General features: G+C 44.0%; 2 long non-coding RNA genes and 1 pseudogene across 2 annotated transcripts; 1 reads left to right on the forward strand and 2 right to left on the reverse strand.

Annotated features, from left to right (window-relative positions):
- Positions 1–1,195: 1,195 nt before the first annotated feature.
- Positions 1,196–24,289, reverse strand: LOC120093585 (uncharacterized). Its single transcript, XR_005486924.2, has 3 exons — positions 24,232–24,289; positions 18,317–18,442; positions 1,196–7,000 (listed from the first exon to the last, which is right to left on the reverse strand). It is a non-coding gene; the product is annotated as an uncharacterized LOC120093585 (long non-coding RNA).
- On the forward strand, positions 13,535–17,478 carry LOC134479684 (uncharacterized). Its single transcript, XR_010053292.1, has 2 exons — positions 13,535–14,024; positions 17,364–17,478. It is a non-coding gene; the product is annotated as an uncharacterized LOC134479684 (long non-coding RNA).
- On the reverse strand, positions 14,386–14,485 carry LOC120093925 (U6 spliceosomal RNA; annotated as a pseudogene).
- Positions 24,290–24,313: the final 24 nt, after the last annotated feature.

Here is a 24,313-nt window from a genome sequence, read left to right on the forward strand (position 1 = left end):
ATTGCCTTCCCTGGCCAGAGTGATAATGTTCAATAATTGTGCAAATGGAACGGAGGGAGAGTGCATGGTGTCAGAAATGGCACTCGGTGGCAAAGGAGGCAGGGTTGGACACGTGCAATATTGGACATAGGATGGTGGCTCACACCTGTAATCCCAAGAGCCACGGATTTGAGGCCAGGCTGGTCTACGAGGTGAGTTTCAGGCCAGTGAGAGCTGCTGGGAAATCGTTACTCAGCAGGGACAGTGCTTGCCCGACATCCATGAAGCCCTGGTGTCATCCCTACCCCTGCCTAAGCTGCTCGGCATGGTGGCTGGCACACCTGCAATCCCAGCATCCTGGAGGAGGAGACAAAGATAGTAAATAAATTTGAGGCCATCTTCGTTTACATAGGAAGCTCAAAGGCTAGTTTGGACTACGTGAGACTCTATCTAAAAAAAAAAAAAAAGTTACCAAATGTGGTGGCTATTCCTGGTCATCACCGTGACTACATCTGGAATGCACAATCCAGAAATGGAGGGCACACCTGTGATCCAGATCTTGAGGCTGGAAGGCACAGGCTTTTGATCCAGATTTTGAGACACAGTGGCTATGAAATACTTAGGCCCAGGCAAGGAGGTACAGGCCTTTAATCCCAGAGATAGAAGCAAGCAGATCTCTGGGCTTGAGACCATCCTGGGACAGAGCAAGTTCCAAGTAAAGAAAAGGTCCAGGTTGGTGGTACACACCGTTAATTTGGGCCACACCTTCTGCTGGAGGCCTACGCAAGGACACCGGATGAAGGAAGGCTCACTCTTCTCCACCTGCTTGCACTTACCTGCCAGCACATCCGTTGGAACCTACTTCTTCAGGATTCCAGCTTATACAAAAGACCAGGTGAAACGACTGGCCTCGTGGGATTGAGCAACTGCTAGACCCTTGGGCTTCCCATTCATAGCTGCCCATAGCTGGATTAGTTTGGACTACAGACTGGAAGTCACTCCAATAATTTATCTTAATATATAGAGACATTATTCCATAAGCTCCATGACTCTAGAGGATCCTGACTAATACACCAAGAAAAATGCATTAAATCTGATATTATTAACAGTTAGCGGGTTGGGGATTTAGCTCAGTGGTAGAGCGCTTACCTAGGAAGCGCAAGGCCCTGGGTTCGGTCCCCAGCTCCGAAAAAAAGAACCAAAAAAAAAAAAAAAAAACCAGTTAGCCCTCCACCCCCACCCCCGCAGGGATTGCACAGTCCCATGAGGTCAGCAGTCGCGTCTATCTTGTCAACACGGTGACTTCATACCTAGCATAAAATAGTGACTTCAGACATTTGTCGAATAAACAGATACAGTGTAGATATTAGGTATGACGTGTAGGTATTATATCTAATACAGGTCTATTTAAATTTGATTCCAGGTACCCTGGATTACCCAAATACCACCTTGGGTCTCTGTAGCTGTTTGGGTTTGTTTTCTTGCTTGGTTTTTGGGGATGAGATCTCATGCAGCCCAGACTGGACTCAAACTTGCCATGTAACTGAGGCTGGTATCGAACTTCTGATCTTCCTGACACACTCCCATGGGCTGGGCTTATGGGAGTGCACTGGGCTTCTCTGTTGATTTTTTTTATAGGGAATTGTATGAAGGCAATTAGAAGAGCTTATTCTATTTACTCCCTTAAGATAAACAGTGCATGGACTGGATATTTGTTTGCCAACAAACTCACACGCTAAAGCTGTAACCCCCAATTTGGTGGTATTTTGGGAAGAGACTTTGGGGAAATAATTAGAGTTCGGTAGAAGGCTGTCAGGATGTGATTACAATGTGATTAGCGCGCACATGCACACACACACACACGCACATGCATGCACACATGCACACACATGTTGAGACTAGGTCTCATGTAGCCTGGGATTGTCTCAAATCACTATGGAGCGGAGTCTGACCGGCTGAGCCTCCTGCCTCCTCTTCCTGAGTGCTGGGATTCAATTGTGTGCCACCGCCTTCAATTAGCCTGGTAGAGGGGATTACTCTTCGTGCACACTAGGAGAGGGCTCTCCAGCTGAGCTTATTCCCAGCCTCAGTTTTGCTTTTCTTCACATCTGGTAGGCCAGCAGAGCGTTTCTGAATTATACCAATCCTGCCGGTCCTTAAGGTTCGCCTCATGCCTGAGGCTCTCTCTGGCCTGTCCTTTGGTAACTGTGAAATTGCACGACTCACGAACCTTTGCGGTACAATGTGTCTCTCACGCGATTCTAAACACAAAGGGACTGACATTACCACCCTTAGCTACTGCACCAGGAAAGTTTACTTGTGTTATCCAGAAAGTGTCCTGAGTGAGGGAATGCTGGTCCCGCCGCTGCCCCCCGCCCCCGGAGCTGGGGACCGAACCCAGGGCCTTGCACTTGCTAGACAAGCGCTCTACCACTGAGCTAAATCCCCAACCCGGGAATACTGTTCTTAATTGTAGCGGTACTACGTTAATCTGCCCTATACTTCTCGCTGCCGTCCCATGATCTGGGTTCCAGAAAGAAAGGCGCACACGTAAGTCTTATAGTTTAAAATACCTTAAACAGCTCAATGGTTGGACCACTCCCTAACTCCCTGTGGTTAACACGCTCCCCTCCTGAATTCCTGAGTTAATACTTACTAAATCTCTATTTTATCTTTGATGCCTTGGATCCTGCTAGGCAGCCCTCCTGGAACTGATTCCCCCCGCACCTACAGGTCGGCTGTCTCTCCTTCCTGCACCTTTCCTGTGTGGTCCATCTCCTACCCCTCACCATGGCAGAATCCCCTCTTCCTCCTTCCTTGGTCTCTTTCCGGGAATCCTAAAAGTCCTGCCTCTGTCTTCCCGTTTAGCCTTTGGCCGCGGGCAACTTTATTGACCAGTCAAAAACCAACTGGGGACAGGCTTCCTTTAGTTCTACGAACAGGACCCTGCAAACAGGTTTTTGGGTAACATAATTAGCATGAGAACACAAAGCCGCTACACTTAAGGGTCCTCTCATCACAGCTGAGTGGTTGAAGAAGAAGAAGTCTTCTGAAAGGAAGACTGTGAACCCAAGAGGAGGAGAGGACAGGAACTCCTTTGGTGGGTGCCCTGTGGTCCATGCGGCACAGGTGTCCTCGCTCTGTGCGGGAGTTTCTACCTATAATGTTAATCTCCAGGATCCTTCATCCTCCCTCTTCCTTTCTGAGGAAGTGGCCAGACTTTCCTGGTCAGGCTCCATGGGAAGGTACTTGCTGCTGTTCATCTCATTTCTCTTTCCACACTGGGGATTAAGCTCAAATTTGAGACACCGTCTGTAGAGTAAGTTGGCCTTGAAGACAAAGATAAGGTAACCTTGAGGTTACTGATCTTCCTGCCTCTGCCTTCCAAGGCTGAGATTGCCGGAGCGCGCCACAATGACCATTTTGTCTGATGCTGAGGTTCAAACCCAGGGCTTTGTGCAGAGCAGACAAGTACTATAATAAAATTTAGTCACGTCCCCTATCCCAGTATTTTATCAGTCTTATCTTTTTTTCCTTCTCTTTTTTGAAACTGGGTCTCACTGTGCAGCTCTGGCTGGCCTAGAACCCGTTCTGTAAACTAGACCGTGCTCAAATTCACCCCTAGAGACACAACTGTTTCTGTCTGCTTCCTGAGTGCTGGGATTAAAGGCATGCAGCATGGCTTTGCCTGCTCCTTCTAAAGGGTACATTTTCACTGGCAGTTTTTAAATTTAAATTTAAATTTTTTAGTTAATAACTCTCTTAGTCTTGAAGTATGTGAATTATCAGTCACAGGGAAAGCAGTTTTCCCAGTGAGAGCTCCCAAGGACAAGACTTTCCTGATCAGATTACTTCTAGTAGGGTAGCACAGGAGTCCCTGGGCACAGACATGTAATTAAGATCAAGTATTGTATCAACAGACATTCTTCCCTTTTCATTCTGTGGAAAAGATAGGATAGGAAAGTAAATAAACCAAGTGACAGAGAAAGAGAATTGGGACTTTTAAACCACTTGAACCCTGTTCAAATCTCATTCCGTCACTTCCTGGTTGACCCTGGAAGTCGGATGACCTCTTCATGCCCCGTCTTAGTCAGGATGACTGTTGCTGGGATGAAACACCAAAACCAAAAGCAACTTGGGGAGGAAAGAATTTATTTGGCTTACGTATCCTGAATCACAGGCCAATGGTAGAGAACAAGACAGGAGCCTAGAGGCACAAGTTGATGCAGAGACCATAGAGGAGCACTGTCTCCTGGCCTGGTCCTTGTGGCTTGCTCAGCCTGATCTCTCACCGCATCCAAGATCTCCAGCCCCGGGGCAGCACCACCCAATGTGAGGTGGGTTCCTCCACATCAACCAGGAATTAAGAAAATGCCCTTCAAGTTTTCCTATGGCTCTATCTCATGGATGCAACTTCTCAGCTGAGGTTCTCTCCTCTGAGATGACTCCAACTTGCATCAGGTTGACATAAAATGAGCCAGCACAGACCCCATCGTAGCTGCCTTTTTGCTACTTTGTGGGTTCTTCTCTCCACCCATTTAACACCCTTTCAATTCTCTAACACTAGACAAGAGAGGAAGGGGACCCCTGAATAAAGTCACGGGTCAGAAATGGGGGGGACGTTATCGTTAAAGTACTTTCTGTGGACTAGGGGTGTCAAGTTTCTCGGGGCAACTTTGATCTTCTCTATCAGGATATCTAGTTTCTTTGCCTTATTGTTTCTTGTTTGCGCATGATTACTTAACAAACCTTGACCAATAGCAGCCCACCAACAACCCACCCCACCTCTCAAGGCCCTAGCATTTACATACCCTCTAAAAAGTCCCCAGAATTCCAAAGGTCAAACAATCACAGAAACTACCTGTGGGTGGCAAAATCATGCCCCTGCGAGAGCACGAGGCAAATCACAGTCGACTGCTATGCACAATCTGAAGCAGCCCCATATCCCACGCCTTGGATTAAAATGTAAACATAGGGGTTGGGGATTTAGCTCAGTGATAGAGTGCTTGCCTAGCAAACGCAAGGCCCTGGGTTCGGTCCCCAGCTCCGAAAAAAAGAAAAAAATGTAAACATAATCTTAGCATATGTCTCTGTTTTTCAGAGACACCAAAATTCCAAAATTGTCACTACACCCCACGCAGTGGAGGAACGTGGGTAATAAGAGATCAGAAAATGGAGGTAAACCCCCTTAGGGATTTTTACAAATGTGGCCTGGGAATCTCAGACTGTTTTTGGAGGAACGATATACCCCAACACCATACAGCTGAAGCAAATGCACCCTGTGCTCTGACCCTTTGACCGGGACCCAACTCTGATTGAGCAGGACTGCACTTATTTGGATGCCTCTGATTTGCATGGCCCCCATTTGCATGGTAAAGGTTGCCCAGTGGAAATTATGTGCGCAGTAACTCAAGCTCACCTCCTGGAAGTGTACACCAGGCCATCTGGACTGGGCTCTGCATACCCAGACAATGCAGTGGTTATGCTGTCAGTTTATATAAGCAGTGAGTTCACCATTTAGACTAGAGAGAGGAAGAGTTGGTTGAGCCACTCTCATTTGTGCAGAGGGTGGGGGTCACCTATAACAACCCCTGGTTAGAACTTCAGGATTCCATGCTTGGGGAAATTCCTGGTGGGGATGAGAGACTGCTTTTCCCAGTCTCTATCAATGGGCTTTTCTTCACTACTTTCTCTCCTAAGAATCAAGATGATGTCTGAGTTGCTAAGTGATTGAAAAAAGAAAAATAAAAAAATAAAGGCAAGGAGAGACGCTAACTGCTCCTAGGGAAGCAGGAAGTGTATTACAGATACATGGGAGAGTCCAGAGTAGTCATGACTCCAAACCATGAGGGCAGAGGGGGAGGGAGAGGGAGAGAGGGGAATCAAGTACAGTGGCCAGGAGGCCAAGGGTACAAAAGGAGCAAAAAGGGGCAAAGAGTGGGTGATAAAAATATCTGGATTGTTCAGGGAAGAGCAATCTGGATTGTTCAGGGAAGAGTGGGTAGAGGGTGGAGTATGCCGTCCATACACTGTAACAGGTAGGGACTGAGGGATGCTGGGAGAACCTGGAGGTCAGGTCTGCTTCAATATGTTTGTAAATCAGCCGCTTGTCCCAGGTTTAAAACAACACTAAGAAGATTAATTAACATGAAATATTTGAATTTTAGCACAAATGAGTCATATGATAAATATTTACATTATTAGAGCCATCTTTTGATAACTATAGATCACTGTTAAATTCGAGTAGAGAGAACCTAGAGTTAAAATATTGCTTTCCTTTTTTATGACCTCGGCATTTATACTCCAAATAAGCACATTTTTTTTTTTCTTTTAGATAGTATCTCCTGCCCAGATTCGCAAGTTGACTTTGAACTCTGGTCTTCCTATCTCTACCTTCCCAGAGCTGGGACATACAAGTCTGTACCACACGCTTCGTTTATGTGGTACTAAATCCAACCCAGCCAGACAGGGAGCTTCATGCATGCTAGGAAGATAGATCTTCTGTCCACGGACTACATTCATGACTCCTACCATCTCTGTCCCCAGCCTTGTAAATTCAACCTTCTATCGTCTGTGAGGATACACTTCTTATAAATGTTATTAAAATTGTATATAGTTCCTCCTTCAATATAGCCACTTAAATGTCCAGCAGGCCAAGGACTGAATCCACAGACTTCCTCTTTCTGCCTTCCTGATTCCTGTTAGTGGTATGACTGCCTCCCAGTAACTCATGGTTGAAACACTAATTATTTTTGACCTACCACTTCCGTCTTGTCAGCTACTGACCTTCGAGGTTGCTCTCAAAACTTGCTCCCGCCCTTCTCCGTTTCTCTGGCCACGACTCTAGTTCAGGACTCCACCTTGGCTTTTTTGCTTCGACTTTCTCTTTTTTCCCATCAAACTGAATTGATGCCAAAGAGCCCTAGTCCGTTTCACATCATCTCGGCATCCGCTCAGTTGTCTGCAGTCGCTCCCACCGCGTGTCTAATAAGGACTATTCAACATCTCCTCAAAATGCCAGCTGGAAAGGAAGACACACAATTAAACCAGCGACTCAGGGCACTACGGGCTTTGACAGGGGGGCAGAGACTCGGAGGGCTTTTTATAAGAATTGTAATCTGTTGCCCACTTAGCTAGGGCAGAAGTTGGGGAGGGGTAGGGTGCAGGAAAGAAGGTTAAAATTTTCTATTTTGGATGGAGTTTTCTAAGAGTAGTGGGTGAGAAGTCAGTTAAAGAATGTCAGGTGATCCACAAACATGTTCCCTGGCTGGCAAGGACTTGGGGTCCACAAGGCAGTCCAGCATCTACAAAAACGAGTTAATTCATTTCTAGAAATTAACCTACTGCAGTTACTGGAATGGAATTTCCACAATTCCATCAAAATGGGATTTTACAAAACAACATTCTGTTCTGGCTAACACTTCTGTGAGATGGCCTTAACCCCACACCTCATAGCTTTCTGAAACGGCTATCACTCTATAGCCCAGGCTGGTCTCGAACTTGAGCTTCTCCCAGTCTCATAATATCCTTATATTTTTAACTTTTGTAAATGTTACTATTTTATATTATGCTTTCTAAAACTTGAGCTCATTTTATTTGTACAAATAATGCCATCATTTAAGACTAGAGGTCAATTCTTTCTCTAGGAAGACATAAAATAATTGCAGAAATTGGCTTTGATAAATTCAAATGAATATACAGATGTAAGAATAATCAAAAACCAAAATCCTGTCATGAAGGGTAAGGTGTAACGGAAGTGACTGAGGTAACGGCATCTTATCCAGATTCCACTTGAGTTTGCTTAGTTCTGGGCCCTCTATCCCACAACAGTCATGTCTGCCTTGGCAACACATTTGATATTCCTATGACTTTGACCATGGTCCAGATGGTCAAAATAATTAGTGTAAACTGAATCTACTGAAGAAGGTATAAGTTAAAATAGCTGCCATGTTATGTCTGAAATAATTATTATGCTTGACCCAGAGTGAAAGCTTCAAGGTTACTATGACCCCTCATCTAACGTTGGTGTTACTTGTGGTCTTTGTGATTTTTTTGCCCTTTAGAAACACTGGGCCTCTGAGCTTCCACACCAAGAGACCTTGAGGCATGAGACTTGGTCACCAGCTAATGAAGGGCTCGTTATACTTTAGTAGGCTTCATGCGTATGCTTGTGGGTACCTTTCTCACATGGACGATTACAATAACGAGATTAAAATCAAATCAATGAGCTTTATCATAAGGGCACAGTGAGATGACTCAGCACAGTGAAGGGGCTTGCCAATCCTGACAGTGTGTGTGTGTGTGTGTGTGTGTGTGTGTGTGTGTGTGTGTGTGTATGTATGCATGTGCATGTGTGTGTATGCATGTGCCACGACTCACATGTTCACATGTAGAGGTCAGAGTACAACTTTATGGAGTTGGTGCTCTCTTTCTAACACGTGGTTTCCAGGGATCAAATGCAGTTCTTCAGGCTTGCAGAGTAAGCACTATCCCAGATGTACCATCATGCTGGCCCAAGCTGGAGTTATTTATAAAACTGCAGACATTTTTTCCCCAGAGGGCCATTTTGTGGAAAAAATGTACTACTATCTCCTAAAACTTTCCCTGATCAGAGGATCTGAGAAACAAAACGTTCTGCAAAAGTTACCAGAAAGTCAGCTGCAGAATCCGTTGCATACACATATGAAATTCTCAAATGGCTAATACAAACATTAACTTTTTTTTCTTTTCTTTTCTTTTCTTTTTTTTTTTTTTTCGGAGCTGGGGACCGAACCCAGGACCTTGCGTTTGCTAGGCAAGCACTCTACCACTGAGCTAAATCCCCAGCCCCAAACATTAACTTTTAAAAAGTGATCTACAAGCTGGACATGGCACTTGGGAGGTGGAGGCCAGGAGATCAGTAGTTATCCTGAGTTACATTCAGGGCCAGCCTGGGATACATGAGACCTTGTCTAAAAAGTCTGAAGAATCCAAGTGCATTATTTATTACTTTTCTACAGTGGTAAAACATCATGCCTGAGGCAAGGAGGAAGGGTTTGTTTGGAGTTACAGTTCCAAAGAGATGAGTCCAGCACCAGTGTGTCACAAGTGCGGCAGCAGATGGGCATGGCCACTGGAGCAGCAGGTAGCAGAGAGAGCAAACTCAAAGTCCACCGACTGACACACCTCCTCCAGCAAAGCCACAACTAATCCCACCCAGACAGTGCCTCCAACTGAGGATGAGTATTCAAATGATGGATACTGAGGAACATGGAGTTCAAACTACCACACCAGTACTCTCCAAAGGCCTTTCAAGTCTCTATGAAGTCAAAACACGTTTTACAATAATCATAGGATATAATGTATCTCACTGCATTGATGTTTATTCTATAATGTGTGTGTGTGTGTGTGTGTGTGTGTGTGTGTGTGTGTGTGTGAGAGAGAGAGAGAGAGAGAGAGAGAGAGAGAGAGAGAGAGAACTTTTGCAACCCACCCTGGTGGCACATGCCTATACTCTCAATTCTTGGGGGAAGATCACTAATTCATAGTAAGATTGTGCCAGAAAGTTTTTTTTTAATGAAATACTTTTATTGTCTTAAACTTTGAGTATATTTTTTTAAAAAGTTCTTTGAGATAAAATGTATAATGTTTTCCTGATACATACCAAAGTTTTTCTCAGTGAAACAGATACTTATGATCAAATGGTTAGAGAAACCATTTTCTACACTCATTCATTCATTCAAAAAGGATCCATTTCATGCAAAAGGAAAGGCATGTAACCGTGGGTTATAGAGTGAGATTCTATCTCAAGACAAAGAAACAAAAACCAAAGCAGGACATACCAATAGGCTCAGTTATATTTCTGTAAGAAAACAGCCACAGAGATAGCAGTTTCAGGGTTTCTGGGGTGACCTGAACTTCTAGGCACTGAATTCCTTGCCAGGTGGCCATCTCCCCAGGCAGGCTACAGCGTAGCAGCATGTTTCTCCAAGGTCAATGTTAAAGTGAGAGTCTGCTGGTGAGATGCATTCTTACATAATGTGACTGTCCACCCCATGGCCAGGTGCCATGATGTAACCACAGGACTGAAGTCTTACTACCTGGGTCCTAGTCAGTCAACTGAGATCCCACCCAGACTCAGGGAGTGGGGCTTAAAGACCTTAGTCTCCCCAAACAAAGGACCACTGGCAGTTATCTTAGAGGCTGTCTGTCATATGTACTGATCGAGGAAGGAAACCAATGAATAAATGTTCCTCTCTTCTTTATTCATGCAGCCTATTCTTGGTGATTTCTACTACGACCTTTATGTATTCATTTAGCCTACTGAGGTTAGAGTAGTGTGCATATGGTGTGTGTGTGTGTGTGTGTGTGTGTGTGTGTGTGTGTGTGTGTACATACCTGTGTGCACACCTATGGAGGCCAAAGATTGACATCAGGAATCTTCCTCTACCGCTCTTCGTCTTGTTTAGACAAGATTATGTCATTGAACATAGGGCCCATGGATTGGCTAAGCTGACTGGCCAGGAGGCTTTGGGATCCTCCTGTCTCTGTCTCTCAGCATGGGATTACACACACACACACACACACACACACACACACACACACACCCCACGATTTCTGTCCTTCTACTTGGATTCTGGGGATCTGAACTGAGGATCTTGCTCATGCTTGCACAGAAAGCATTTAGTCTGCGTTTCTATCCAGTTCCTATCTCTAAACTTTGGTTGAGCTAGATTGGCAGGCAGAACTCCAGTGGTTTACGCTGTAGGGAGAGAGCATTATCAAGTTTGGCACCAGCTAGGCAGCTGTTGGTGATTCAACAAAGAGTAGCAACCGTAGTGAGTATAGAGAACTGTTACAGAGTATCACAAACCACAGATGCTTAGAATCCCAGCACATGGCGGGCAGAGGCAGGAGGTCGATCTTAAACTACATGAGTTCAGAGTTGGCTACATGAGACTGTGTCCCCAAAAAAGTAACAACAACAACAGCAACAAAAAAGAATACTACCATTAAAAATACTATTTTCTTCAGTTATCTGCTATGTTGGCTGATTTTTATGTCAACTTGACACAAGCTAAAGAACTTCAATTGAGAAGATGTTTTCAGAAGATGAGGATGTTCACACACCAGTAGGGCATTTTCTTAATTAGTGATTGATGGTGCAGGGCCCAACCCACTATGGGTGGTGCAATCCCTAGGCTGGTGGTCCTGGGTTCTGTAAGAAAGCAGGCTGAGCAAGTCATGAGGAGTGAGTCAGTAAGCAACACCTTCCATGGCCTCTGCATCAGCTCCTGCCTCTAGGATCCTACCCTGAAGGAGTTTCCCCAATGCTTTTGATGATGGTTTGTTATATGGAATTGTGAGCAAAATAAACCCTTTCCTCCCCAAGTTGATTTTGGTCATGGTGTTTCATTAGAGCAACAGAAACCTTAACTAAGACGTCTGAGTTTCCACGATGCTTCTCCCTCATGTATTTGAGTTACTGTGGCTTTCTCTGGCCGAGTTATTCATCAGACCACCAGGGTAAAATGAATGGATGCTAAGGTGCTACATTTAACAGTTGGGATTACAAAGAAAAAGAGAGTATGATGCTTGGGGAAAGGGTTGTGAGAAAGGAAATCCATTGGGGTGCTCAAGACAAGGACCCACGTCAGAGTCCGCTAGACACCATGTCAAACAGATGGGTGGTACCAGTGTTTCAGAAATGCCCCCCTTGTGCTTAACACTGGCTTCATGATCGGAGCTCTCGTTTTCTTTCCTTAGACTTGACACGGTGCTCTTCAAAGTGGCTGAAGACAGGTGGTGACTACTGGCCGGGTGACAGGTCCAGTCTCAAGGAAGCACTGGCACACCATTTCACAACATCCTCATGAGACCAGATACTATTATTAGTTTCCTGAAGCCCAGGGCAACTAACTATCAGCCCAGTTAGAATGCTGAATAACTTGCCTCAAGTCACGAAGCTAGTAAATGACAGAGCTAAGATTCAGGCTTATGACCAATGACTCAGAAACTCAAGCTTTTAACCACAGATTATACTGCTGCCTTGGGGTGGGGGTGGGGGGCTACGAAAGCCTGATTACTGAGATATACACATATATTATGTACAATATATATGTGTGTATATATCGTGTGTGTTGAAAGCATGTAAATGAGTATTTATATTTCAATTACTGTGTAGCCCAGACTGGCCTTGAACTTCTGATCCTTGTGTTCCGGTCTCCCTGGTAGCTCAGATCATAGGCCTATGCCACTGGGGTAGGTCCATCTTTTGTCTTAATCTTAACCTATTGAATTTAAATGTTACTTTTTGTTTTTATCAGAAAATTCAATTCTCATCAGCCGATACAAACAGCACATCAGTGGGTACTCAAGAGTGGGAGAGGCCCAAAAGAGACAGGATAAAGGAATTCCAAAGTGGCAGGTAGACACTTCGGGGGATGATAAATGTGCCCACCATGGTGCTGTTTGTTGGGATGATTTCACAGTGCACACCAAACCTATCAATCACACCTCATTTTGGGGGGAAGGTAAGGAAAGTTAAAGACCAGGCGTGTACATGGTACACACACATGCAGGCAAACATTCATACAGGTAAAATAAAATAAATAAATCCAAACAAGAAAAAGAAAAACCTTAAAGATCTTGTCCAAGATTAGTTAGATGCAACAGACACAGCATAATAATCTGTTCTGTTTTGTTTTGAGACACTGTCTCACTCTGTAGCCTTGCCTGGCCTGAAATTTGCTATGTAGATCAGGGTATCTTCAAAATCACAGAGATCCACATGCCTCTGTCTCCTGCGTGCTAGGGGAAAAAAAAATTAAACCACGCCCCAGCATAATCATAATGTGCTTTTTTAAAGATTATTGACTAAAGTGAGGAGTCAGATCAGACTTGTAATCCTAGTCAGGAGACTGAGGCAGGAGGACTGCTGCGAGTTTGTCACTAGTTTAGGCTACTTAAGAGAGTTCCTGGGAGGCTTGGGCTACAGAGTAACATTCTCTCTCAAAACAAGTCAAACAAAAATAAAAAATTTTCCAGGCCCGGTAGTGTTTGCTGATAATCTTTAAACTTGGAAGGTCGAGGAAGGAGGGTCAGAAGTTCAAGGCCAGCCTCTGTCTGCTTCACAGTCAGTTTGGGGGTCAACTTGACGTAGGTGGGACCCTGTCTCTAAGCATCAACAACAACAATAGTCACACACATTTTTAGACATAGAGAAAGAGGGACCCTTACTCACTGATGGTGAGAACACAGGTTATACAGCCATTATAGAAATCAATGTGGAGGTTTCTTCAACACAAAACCATAAGTGCCATATGGTGGAATTGCTCTGACCCTGGCATTATCACTCAGGGAATTCCCTTTGTGTGTCCAGCTTTGTTGCTGCTCTACTTACAACAAAGCGGGTGGAACCGAGCTCCATGTCTATCAACTGATGGTTGGATAACATCAATCTGGTGGTGGTGGTGGTGGTGGTGGTGTGTGTGTGTGTGTGTGTGTGTGTGTGTGTGCGCGCGCGAACAATATTCAGCTCTAAAGAAAAAGGAAATCACACAGTCTGCAGGAAAATCAATGCACTTAGACTATATAAGTGAGGTTGTGAGGTCACCCAGTTCTAGAAGGAAGGAAGAAAGAACGAAAGAACACGTTCTCTCTCAAACATGGATCCTAGCTTATAATGTGTGTGTCTGTTGGGGGTGTTGTCAGTTTGGATATAGTACAGTGGTTCTCAACCTTCCTGATGCTGTGACCCTTTAATACAGCTCCTCATGTTGTGGTGACTCCCAACCGTAACATTTCATTGCTACTTCATAACTGTCATTGTGCTACTGTTATGAGTCATAATGTAAAGATCTGTGTTTTCTGATGGTCTTCTGGGACCCTGGGAAGGGCTCATTTGATTCCCAGGTTGAGAATCACTGATACTGGAATATTTAGAAAGGAGACCAAGAAAGGGCAGCCTTGGGTGAGGCGAAAGGGACGGGCACATAAGAGAGGATGTAAAGCTATTGTGTTCCTGGTCTCAGCTCTGTCATTGGGTTTTCCTGTTTCTGTGGTGGGTGAGTATGTAAAATGTAACTAAACTGTTCACGAACATGTAAAACCCCAGGTGAAGAGCCCTTGCTTCCCAGTGGCCATCCTAACTGTACAGAAGTTCACTGAGATAAAGAGTTTGGTCTGGGCAGCCGTTGGTTTGAGTAGCTGCCCTGATCTAGCTGTGTGACATTTGCATTTGTGATTTCATTAATCTAGCTGTGTGATTTTTTTTTTTTTGATCTTTTTTTCGGAGCTGGGGACCGAACCCAGGGCCTTGCGCTTCCTAGGCAAGCGCTCTACCACTGAGCTAAATCCCCAACCCCTGCTGTGTGATATTTTTACTTGCGATATTTTTACTCATTACAATAAAGTGATGTGTACTATAAAAATAAGACATGCTCCTCAGATTTGCATGCATTCTTCGTACAAGGGCCAAGCTAATCTATTGTTTCCATTTTAACACATGTGCTGTCAAAGTGAGCACCTAGCCTTTGTGTTTTTGTTTTTTAATATGTATTTTTATTTTATTACTGCTCTTTGGCCTGCAAGTATGTCTGTGCACCATGTCCTTGCCTGATGCCCCCATGGAAGCCAAAAGAGGGCACCAGATCCCCTAGATCTGGAGTTAGAGATGGTTGTGAGTTACCACGTTGGTTCTGGGAATTGAACCCATGTCTTCAGGAAAGAGTAGCCATCTTTCCATCCCTTCAATATATATAACATGATTTTTAGAAGGTAAATATGTCTCTTCAGAAGTTTGGCCTTATTATATATAATAAATCTTTTTATTGGATATATTTTATTTACATTTCAATGTTTTATTTACATTACCCTTTCCCAGTTTCCCGTCCATAAACCCCCTATCTCATCACATATAATCAATCTATTAGGGATTTTTAAAAAAGGAATTCTGTAAATATATAGCCAGCAGGGGGCAACTAAATACTCGAAAAAAGCATCCTGTGTTAAGAAAAAAATTAAAATTGGGATTGCTTGATGGCATTGCACTGTGCGAGACAGCCTTTGAAATGTAATTAACACCTACTCATGCATTCACACTCTGAATCTGTGAAAATAATTGAGCACACTTAAGCAGACAGATTATAAAATCACATTCGAAGGGCCGTCTGTGCTAGACTGCTGGGGCTGGGTTTTCATTCACGGGTGTGTACCTTGCTTTTATTTTTATTTTTATTTTATTTTTATTATAAAAACAAGAATTTCAAGAAATGACTAGAAGACAAATCGGAATCATGGTGAGTTATTAAACCCATTTCTACACACAAACACAAAAATTCTGAAAGTGGAACATCATCCAGCATGAGACACACCATAGATATCGAAGTCCATACACACATGCATATGCACACATGTACACACATGGCCCATGTATGCGTGTGTACACATGCTCTGCACACTTCCGGGGTCCAGGCAGCCCAAATGGGACCCTGCCAGAGCTCTCTTCCTCATAGTTACATGTGGTCCAGGACATTTAGAGATGGGAAGAAAATGGATTCAAGTTACTTGTCCTACTATGGTACCCACTCACTACACAGTAGGAAGACTTCATCAACCCATTTCCAGATATGGCATCCAGAAACTCAGCTTGTTGTTTCTTCTTCTTCTTCTTGTTCTTGGTTTTTTTTTTTTTTTTTTTTTTTTTTTTTTTTTTTTTTTTTTGGTTCTTTTTTTCAGAGCTGGGAACCGAACCCAGGGCCTTGCGCTTCCTAGGCAAGCGCTCTACCACTGAGCTAAATCCCCAACCCCTTTGTTCTTGTTCTTCTTGTTCTTGTTCTTGTTCTTCTTGTTCTTGTTGTTGTTGTTGTTGTTGTTGTTGTTCTTCTTCTTCTTCTTCTTCTTCTTCTTCTTCTTCTTCTTCTTCTTCTTCTTCCTCTTCCTCTTTCTCTTCCTCTTCCTCTTCCTTTTCTTCCCTATTTGTTGCTACTTATTTGAGCCTAACATGGCCCAGGAACCAAATTATGTCTTTATACCATTAAGATTATTATAAGATCCCACTACTCATCCTTCAAAAGCCACTAAAGGGGACACTTTCTGTAACAAAAGGGAAGAGAGCTAAGTTAAAGTTTTTGCTGCTTGACCAATACACAACTATACAATCTATATGTCATGTGACCACTCAGCCATCACTGGACTGCATCCTCTGGCTTGGTCCTTCTTACTCCTTCAGGAACCCAGAGGTGCACTCCCCATGTCATCTGCTCTATGCCTTTCTCTGGGTGTGGCCTCAGTTACAAGTTGAAGGCAGGTTAGCCTTTAAAGAAGAGGGGTCAAGCTTCTTCTCTCCCGAAGTGACCATGTCCTCTAGGTGACCCTCCCACTCAGGGAGCCAAGTCCTCTGCCATCAGGGAGCTGAGCTTCCCACTCTCAACTCCTGGGGAGGCGACATAGTCACACATTCACACGTTCGATCTGTGAAAGTAAATGAAGCTCCCTTCTAAGAAGTCAGATTACAAAAGCACACTCTAAGGCCTATCAGTACTAGACTGCCTGGGTTGGGCTTTCAGTATTATGTGTATTTATAATTGATTCGTTTTTTTAAACTTCCTGTGTTGTAAAAATAATAAAGATTGACTTGTTTCTGAAGGGTACTCTAGACTTGTTTTGCTTTTCACTACATATTCTAAGGTTAAAGAAAATGGGACTAGCCTGGCAGTGGTGGCCCATACTTTTAACCCCAACACTTGGGAGGCAGGGGCAGGCAGATCTTTGTAAGTTCAAAGCCAGCCTGGCCTATAGAGTGAGTTTCAGGACAGGTAGGGATATACAGAAAAACTCTGTTTAAAAAAACAAAATAAAAAACAAGAAGGAGGAGGAGGAGGAGAAAGAAGAAGGAGAGAGAGAGGGAGGAAAGGAGGGAGGGAAGGAGAGAGGGAGGGAGGAAAGGAGAGAGGGAGGGAAGGAGAGAGAAAGAGAGAAATTGAGAGAGAGAGAGAGAGAGAGAGAGAAAGAAAGAAAGAAAGAAAGAAGGAAAGAAAGAAAGAAAGAAAGAAAGAAAGGAGGGATGCTATTGCTGCAAGCAGTGTGACGTCATACTTCTTTCTGGTATGAAAGGGAACCATACTGTGCTAGCATGTAGGAGGCTCTGGCCTTAATCCACAGCACCACAGAAACAGAACAACCCCATGCCTCAGGTTTTGAGTGTTGATCTTTTGCTGAGCCCGTGATACGTAACACAGTCCTGGCTGGTGGTGCACACACGGCGACTGTGGGGTAAGTAACAAAAACTTTCCATACACTGCCAAGTAATAACGACCAGAAGGTTAGGTATATTAAATATACTCACAACTTAAGGTATATTCAATTTATCTCTACCTAATAAAAAACTATTGAATTTGCTTCAGAGCTAGAGAGATGTCTCCAAGGTGAACAGGACTTGGTGCGTTTAGAGAAGACTGAAGTTCAGCTCCCGCACCCACGAGGAGTGGGGAGGCTCATGACGGCTTGTAAAAATAAATCTTAGGGAAAAAAAGGAAGTATCTGAATCATTTCCTAACCTCCTTGAGGAGGCTATTTTGTGTCCTTATTAACATATATTCATCACACACAGCAATGAGTTTCATTTTGATGTTTTCGTACACGTCCATAATGCGGCGATTTGATCATATCTGACCTACCACCCTTTCTCCCGCCCTCCCTCCCACTACGCCCACTCATCTCCCTCCTCTGCTCCGCTTGTCTTCTCTCAGCTTTCAAGTGTCTTTCCCCCACTGCCCAGTGAGTTTAAGTGTTGCTTACAGGGGCACTGGTGAGGGTATGTTTACAGTAGTGTGGGCACCTTTCTAGTGGGGACACCATGGAAGAGAATAGTTCTGTCTTAGCAACCATTAACTACCTATTGACCCCTGGGGTGGGGTGGGGGATGGGAACTTGTAAGCTCCTCTTCTCTCATGGGTCAGTCACGTGCAGGTCTTACGTAGGTAACCGTGGTTGCTATGAGTTTACGCCATGGCCTTGGAGACGTTGTTCCACAACTCTACCTACTACTTTGACTTTTATAATACAGAGACTAAATTTTTGTTGTTGGTGGTGGTGGGGTTTTTGTTTTTTGTTATTGACCTGTTTGTTCATTTGTTTTTAACACAGGGTTTCTCTGTGTAGCCCCGGGTGCAGACCAGACTGACCTCAAACTCAGAGATCCCACCTGTATCTGTCTACCAAGTGCTGGGATTAAAGGTGTGTGGGGCCACCTAAGCACCAGAGACTAATTCTTAAGTCTTTCCACAGAAACCAAACTAATAAAATGTATAAGTGTAGATGTTTAGAGATTAATGTTTGCTTTAAAGAACTGGCATACCTGACTGTGGTGACCTGTGGAAGAGTTTCAGTTTGAGTCAAAGGGTCCTAACAGAATTTCTTCTTGCTCTGGGGAGGTCAGTCTTTGATGTAATAAGGCGTTCAGCCAGTTGGATGACGTCCAGTCCTATTATGAAGAGTAACCTGCTTTACCCAAAGTCCGCTCATTTAAATGTTAATCTCTTCTAAAAAAAAGCCATCACCGAAACATCCTGAACAATGTTTAACCACAGATCTGGGCAACATGACCTAGCCAATTTGGTATACAAAATTAATCATCCCAGTTGTCTTTACTTGTTTGTATCACAGTTGCAAAACTGAAAATGATTTTCCGTGGTTAGAATGGCCAAGCCCAATCTAGGTTTAAGTGCAGTTAGAGAACAAAGAATGCCCAGCAAGTGTACGCTGGCTTTTGAACTGAGTTTGAGGCTGGCAAGATGGCTCCATGAGGTACAGTGCTTGCTGCCAAGATGTGTGCCTTAAGTTCAATCCCTGGGGCTGATATGGTGAAAGGTGAGACCTAAGGTCCTGACTTCCACATGCACACATTCATCCTCATTCTTCCATTCTCTGTCTCTGTCTCTGTCTCTGTCTGTCTGTCTGTCTGTCTCTGTCTCTCTGTCACACACACACACACACACACACACACACACACACACACACACACACACACACACAATGAACTGAATTTATATTATTGAACTAAGTATCCCTGGAGGTTTCTGGGTTCAGCCAGGCTTCCGCTGTGGTGCTTGTGGATGAGGATTAAGTACAAGCTCTGGTGATCATACAGCTTCACCCCCTGCCTCCCCAGCTCCCCCGGTATGCAACCTTGGATGAGTTATCTGGCTTTGATGTAATGCTCCACTTCCTCGTCTTGTACAAAGAGGACAGCAGCTGCTTGAGGCATGTTGAGCTTTGTTAAGTAGGACTTTCTGCTCTTCCCCTGGTGGCCCAGCAGTGGGCTGGCCTCTTTTAGTGTTCCTGATAGAGCTATGTGGCTTAGCTTCTAGGTGAAATGTCGTGGAACTGACATGTATCAGCCAGGTAGAGTGTCTATCCAGTGAGCCCAGCATCTAGGAGGTCAGAGGCAGGGGGATCAAGAGTTCATGATGGTCTTTCTCAGCTTCATGGGTGTTCCAGGTACTACATGGTGTGCTACTTGAAAAATCAAAAACAAACAAAAACACACGTCCCCCACTCTATCCCGCCCCCCAAAAAACCCAAACAAACAAGAATTGACGCATGTTACTTTCCAGATGAGACAGGAGAAGACCAACACGAGTTCCCAAAGTCTTTCTTCTCTTCTTTGCTTCCCTTCCTCGGCAGAGGATTCCCGGAAAGACGGAGCTCTAGCTGCATGCACGGTGGCTCATCCTTGGAATCCCAGCTTTCAGAAGGCAAATGGAGGTGGAGCTCTGTGGCTCACAGAGCCTGGTTTACATACAGGGTTCTAGGAAAACTTGTAATGCCATCTGCTTGGAAGGCTGAGGTGAGAGGATTGCCACACTCAAGGCCAGCCTGGGCAACTTAGCAAGATCCTGTTTCAAAATAAAATTTAAAAAAAGAAAAAGGGGGGTTGGGGACTTGGCTCAGTGGTAGAGCGATTGCCTAGCAAGCGCAAGGCCCTGGGTTTGGTCCCCAGCTCCGAAAAAAAAAAATAGAAAAAAAAAAAAGAAAGAAAAAGGAGGAAGGTCTTGTGATGTTAGCTAAGTGGTAGAGTGCTGATTTATCATGAAGAAGGCCTTGGGTTTAATTCTCGGTAAAGGAAAACATTTTCAGGGGGCTCAGGAGGCTGGGGAGATGGCCCAGTGGATAATAATCCTATTTCAAAAAGTGAGAATGGGATCCACCAGGCAGCTTAGCAGATAAAGCACTTGCTACTCAGGCCTGAAAACCTAATTTCCCAGAACCCAAGTAAAGGTGAAAAGAGAGAATCAAGTCCACAACGTTGTCCTCTGACCTCCACCCAAGCACTGTGGCATACGTGTATTCACACATGTATATCGCTTGTGTACACACACACACACACACACACACAGCCACAGCCACAGCGATAATAACTGTTGCCATGTGTCTTGTCTGTAATCTGAGTTCAAATGGGAAGGTATGAGGTAGGGAAAGAAGAGGCAGAGAAGCAGGAGAAGAGGAGAAGCAGGAGGAAGAGGAGGATGAAAGGAAAAATACTGGGCTGGATCTATAGCTCAGTGGTAAAGGGTGGCCTAGCACGTGCAAGACTATGGTATTTAATCCATAACATCATCAACAACAAAACAGTCACAACCACAACAAAATCATAAAAGCAGAAAACGAAACCAAGACAGAAGACCTTACTACTTTAACTGATAAGGCCTTTTGAACAACGTGAACTCAGTGTACAACTACAACCATTAAAAACAAAACAAAACAAAACAAACACCATGAAGAGCAAATGGGAGTTGGGTGTGGTGGTGTATGCCTTTGATCCTAGTATTCTGGGAGCGTAAGCAGGAGGATTACTGTGAGTTCCAGCCTAGGCTACATAGCAAAAGCAAATTCCAGGCCAGGAGGAGGAGGAGGAAGGGGGGAGATGAGGAAGAGGAGGAGGAAGAGAGGAGGAAGAGATGAGGAGGAAAGAAGAAAAGAAAAAAAGAAAGAAGGAAAGAAAGAAGGAAAGAAAGAAAGAAGAAAGAAAGGGGGAGGTTCTTATCAGCTCAACAGATGTCACATAGATTTGTGCAGGGGCAGCTTGTCTCACAGTTGATGTCAAGAGCAGAAAGAAGTCAGATCTGAGGTTACCTTAGTGGTGAACCTGCCTGTCTCCATCTTGGGCTTAGAGCCATCTCATAATAAAGACAAATTAGGTTTATTCCTGTTTATGATTAAATCTCTGTTTCTGAACAATTGGGTCATGGCCCACTTGTAACCGTAACTACAAATGATTCTGTACTGTCTGTTCCAGGAAATGGTAGCCCTGCCTTTGCTTCAGGAGGCTGTTATGACCACCCATTGTTATGACCACCTTCTTATGCTCTGTTTCTGTAACCTTGCCTATTTGCCTACCGAATCCCCCAATTGGAAACCCCTACCCTTGAGCTATTAAAAAACCCTAATTTTCCCCACATCCAATGGGGGAGATAAGGTCTGACCTCTTAAACTCTGCCTTAGGGGGAGGCAGCCCATGTGCAAGAATTAAAAAGCTTGCTTTAATTGTTTTAATTGATTTGACCATGATGATTTGGGTTGGTGGCGTTTCTCATATCTCGCATCCTCACATCTTGGGATTAATATTAGAGGCCAAGACTAGGCCCAGATATTTTTATTATGTGTAATGAGAAACACAGAAAAACACAATTTATTATGGATAGGAAAAATCAAAACAGACAACAGAAAGGGGCTGGGTCTTACCTTCCTCCCTAATTATTGATTGAAACCCTTCTATTTGAGGAGCTAGGTACGGGAGCTGTGAGGGAGAGCGGTGGCTTGCTGTGACATCAGTGTCAATGGATGAACCATTGCTGTTATGATAAGTTTGTGTCTCCCCAATCATATGTTGAAATCCTCACACACTCCAAAATGGCGATTGGCATTAGGACGTATGCCTTTGGGAGGTGACTGCGTGATGTAGCCAGAGCCCTCATAGATGACAGTGGCACCCTCATAAAAGAGGCCCAAGAGACACCCCCAACTCCCCATGGGAAGACAGCTGTTGATGAGGAAGTAGGTCCTGTGAAATCTGACTTGACCTTGGACCTCCCAGCTTTCAGAGCTATCAGAAATAAATTTCTGTCACCAAACCTATTCAATCACCCAACCCAAATGGATAATATTTTTTACAGCATCCCCAACATGCTGAAATAATTGTAATATTTTTGAACTTTCTTTTATGTTCTGATTATGTTTTTACTGTATATAAGATAGATTTTTTACGACATATAAAACTTAAGAATTTATCTTATTTTTATGTGTATGGGTGTCTTTGCTTACATGACTGTACAGCACATGCATGAAGTACCCACAGAGGTCAGAAAGAGTTCTGGAACTGAAGTTACAAATGGTTGTGAGCCAACACGTGCATACTAGGACTCAAACCCAGGTCCTCTGCAAAAGCAATAAACGCTCTTACCTGCTGAGTCACTTCTCCAATTCCTACTCGAGAATTTAACTACTACTGGGTCTATAGGTAGAATGCTTGCCTAGTGAGGCATGCACAGATGGCTATCTAGATATTGTAAAAGATTTAAATATCTAGAGAAGTTACATGCTACCATTTCCTAGCGACAATCTTTCCCGACTTCTCTGCCCTAATTTTTACTCAAAAGACATTAATCTCCAAGAAGCGTTCAACAATAAATCACTGACAAATACCGAGTACATATTATGTACAAAATATCGTTCCAAAAAATGGGATACAGAAAATGTAAAACCCAGGCCTACGATAACAGAATGTAGTATAACAGAAGACGAACATTTCAAACCCTACATTCCAACATGGTGTGTTAAGCATTATGGTTTTGTTTTCCTTTCTGATCTGTTTGCTGTTCCGAATGTTTCTTAAACCTTGGGATAATGTGTTGGCATTGCATATGCACTGGGATAACATGTGGGATGTTTATAAGGTCAAACAAAAACTCCAACAATGACGCCTGGGGATATATTCCGTAGTAGGCATTCACTTACTATTCATTCATTAAGTCCTAGGTTCAATTCTCAGTACCAGACAAAGAGGACAAGGGACGGGGAGGGAGTGAGCCAGGGAGGAAGGAAGAAATAAAAACTGTTGGCCAGATCTTTATTCTTCTGACGTTGTGTCTGAACTTAACACCTCCCCATCCTCTCCTCCTTCTCTCTCTTGGTTCCCCCTCCCCCCTTTCCACCCATTCTCTTTGAGAGGTCTCTTTTTGTCCTTGATATGGAAGGCATTGATTCATAGATCAGTTTATGTGGGGTAGATATTTTAAAAATATTAACTCTTCAAATCCATCAAAGAGGAACGCATGCCCATTTGCTAGTACCTTGTTTCATTCATTCATTTGTTCATTCGTTCATTCATTCATTCTCTTCTTAATCTTCCTTCTCCTCGCCCTCCATTTCGTTCATTCATTCATTCATTCACCCACTCACTCATTCATTATAACTTTGTGCACCACCGTGTACTGTGTGAAGATCAGAGGCCAACCTTGTGGAGTTGGAGTTAGCTCTCCTTTTACGTGGGTTCCGGGACAGAGGTTGATATCGTCAGGCTTCTGCGGCAAGCTCCCTACCCACTGAGCCGTCTAGCCATCCATCCCACTTCTTTGTTTTTGAGTGAGGGGTTTGCTGCACAATCCAGGATGGTCCTGACCTTGCTTGCTGGCCTAGTTCAGGTGGGCTTTTCATATGTCACCTCTAGCATACTGAGGTCATTTCCTTCTATCTCTCCTGGATCCGGGGATTTTTATCTTGATGGAGTTTGCCAGGCAGGCTTTAGCTGCTCACTGGAACACTCTGGAGGTCTGCTGATGTGGGTTACCACGGTGTCTGATTTTCACACGCTGAGATTCTCACACGAACCCAACACTTGCTTATAATAATCCTCCTCCTCCTTATGCACTGTTGGGGTCAGTTTGTGGGATTTCGTTGAAGATTTTTGGATCTCTTCCTCTGGCATTCTGGGATGACAGGTGTGCGCCACCATACACAATTTGAGAGTCTTTGCCTTGCACACTACACAGTAGTTTGGTTTTTTTCAAATTAGCACATAATTATTCATAATCATTGATTTCATCATGACATTTCATACGTATATACATACTTTGATTATAGTTACCACAAACACCCTCTCTTAGCTCCCTCCCGCCCACTGATCCTCCCTGCCTCTTTCCCGGCCACTCCCCTTTCTGCTTCCATGTCTTTTTATTTTATGGTGAGTGAATGGGATTAGTTAAGATTACTTACACGAGCACCGCAACTTAACAGTGGCTACCCCCCTGAAGAAAAAACATCTCTCCTTCTCCCTGCAGCAGTTAACTGTCTATGA

The sequence above is a fragment of the Rattus norvegicus genome, chromosome 7 (assembly GCF_036323735.1).
Source record: "Rattus norvegicus strain BN/NHsdMcwi chromosome 7, GRCr8, whole genome shotgun sequence".
Classification (NCBI taxonomy): Eukaryota; Metazoa; Chordata; class Mammalia; order Rodentia; family Muridae; genus Rattus; species Rattus norvegicus.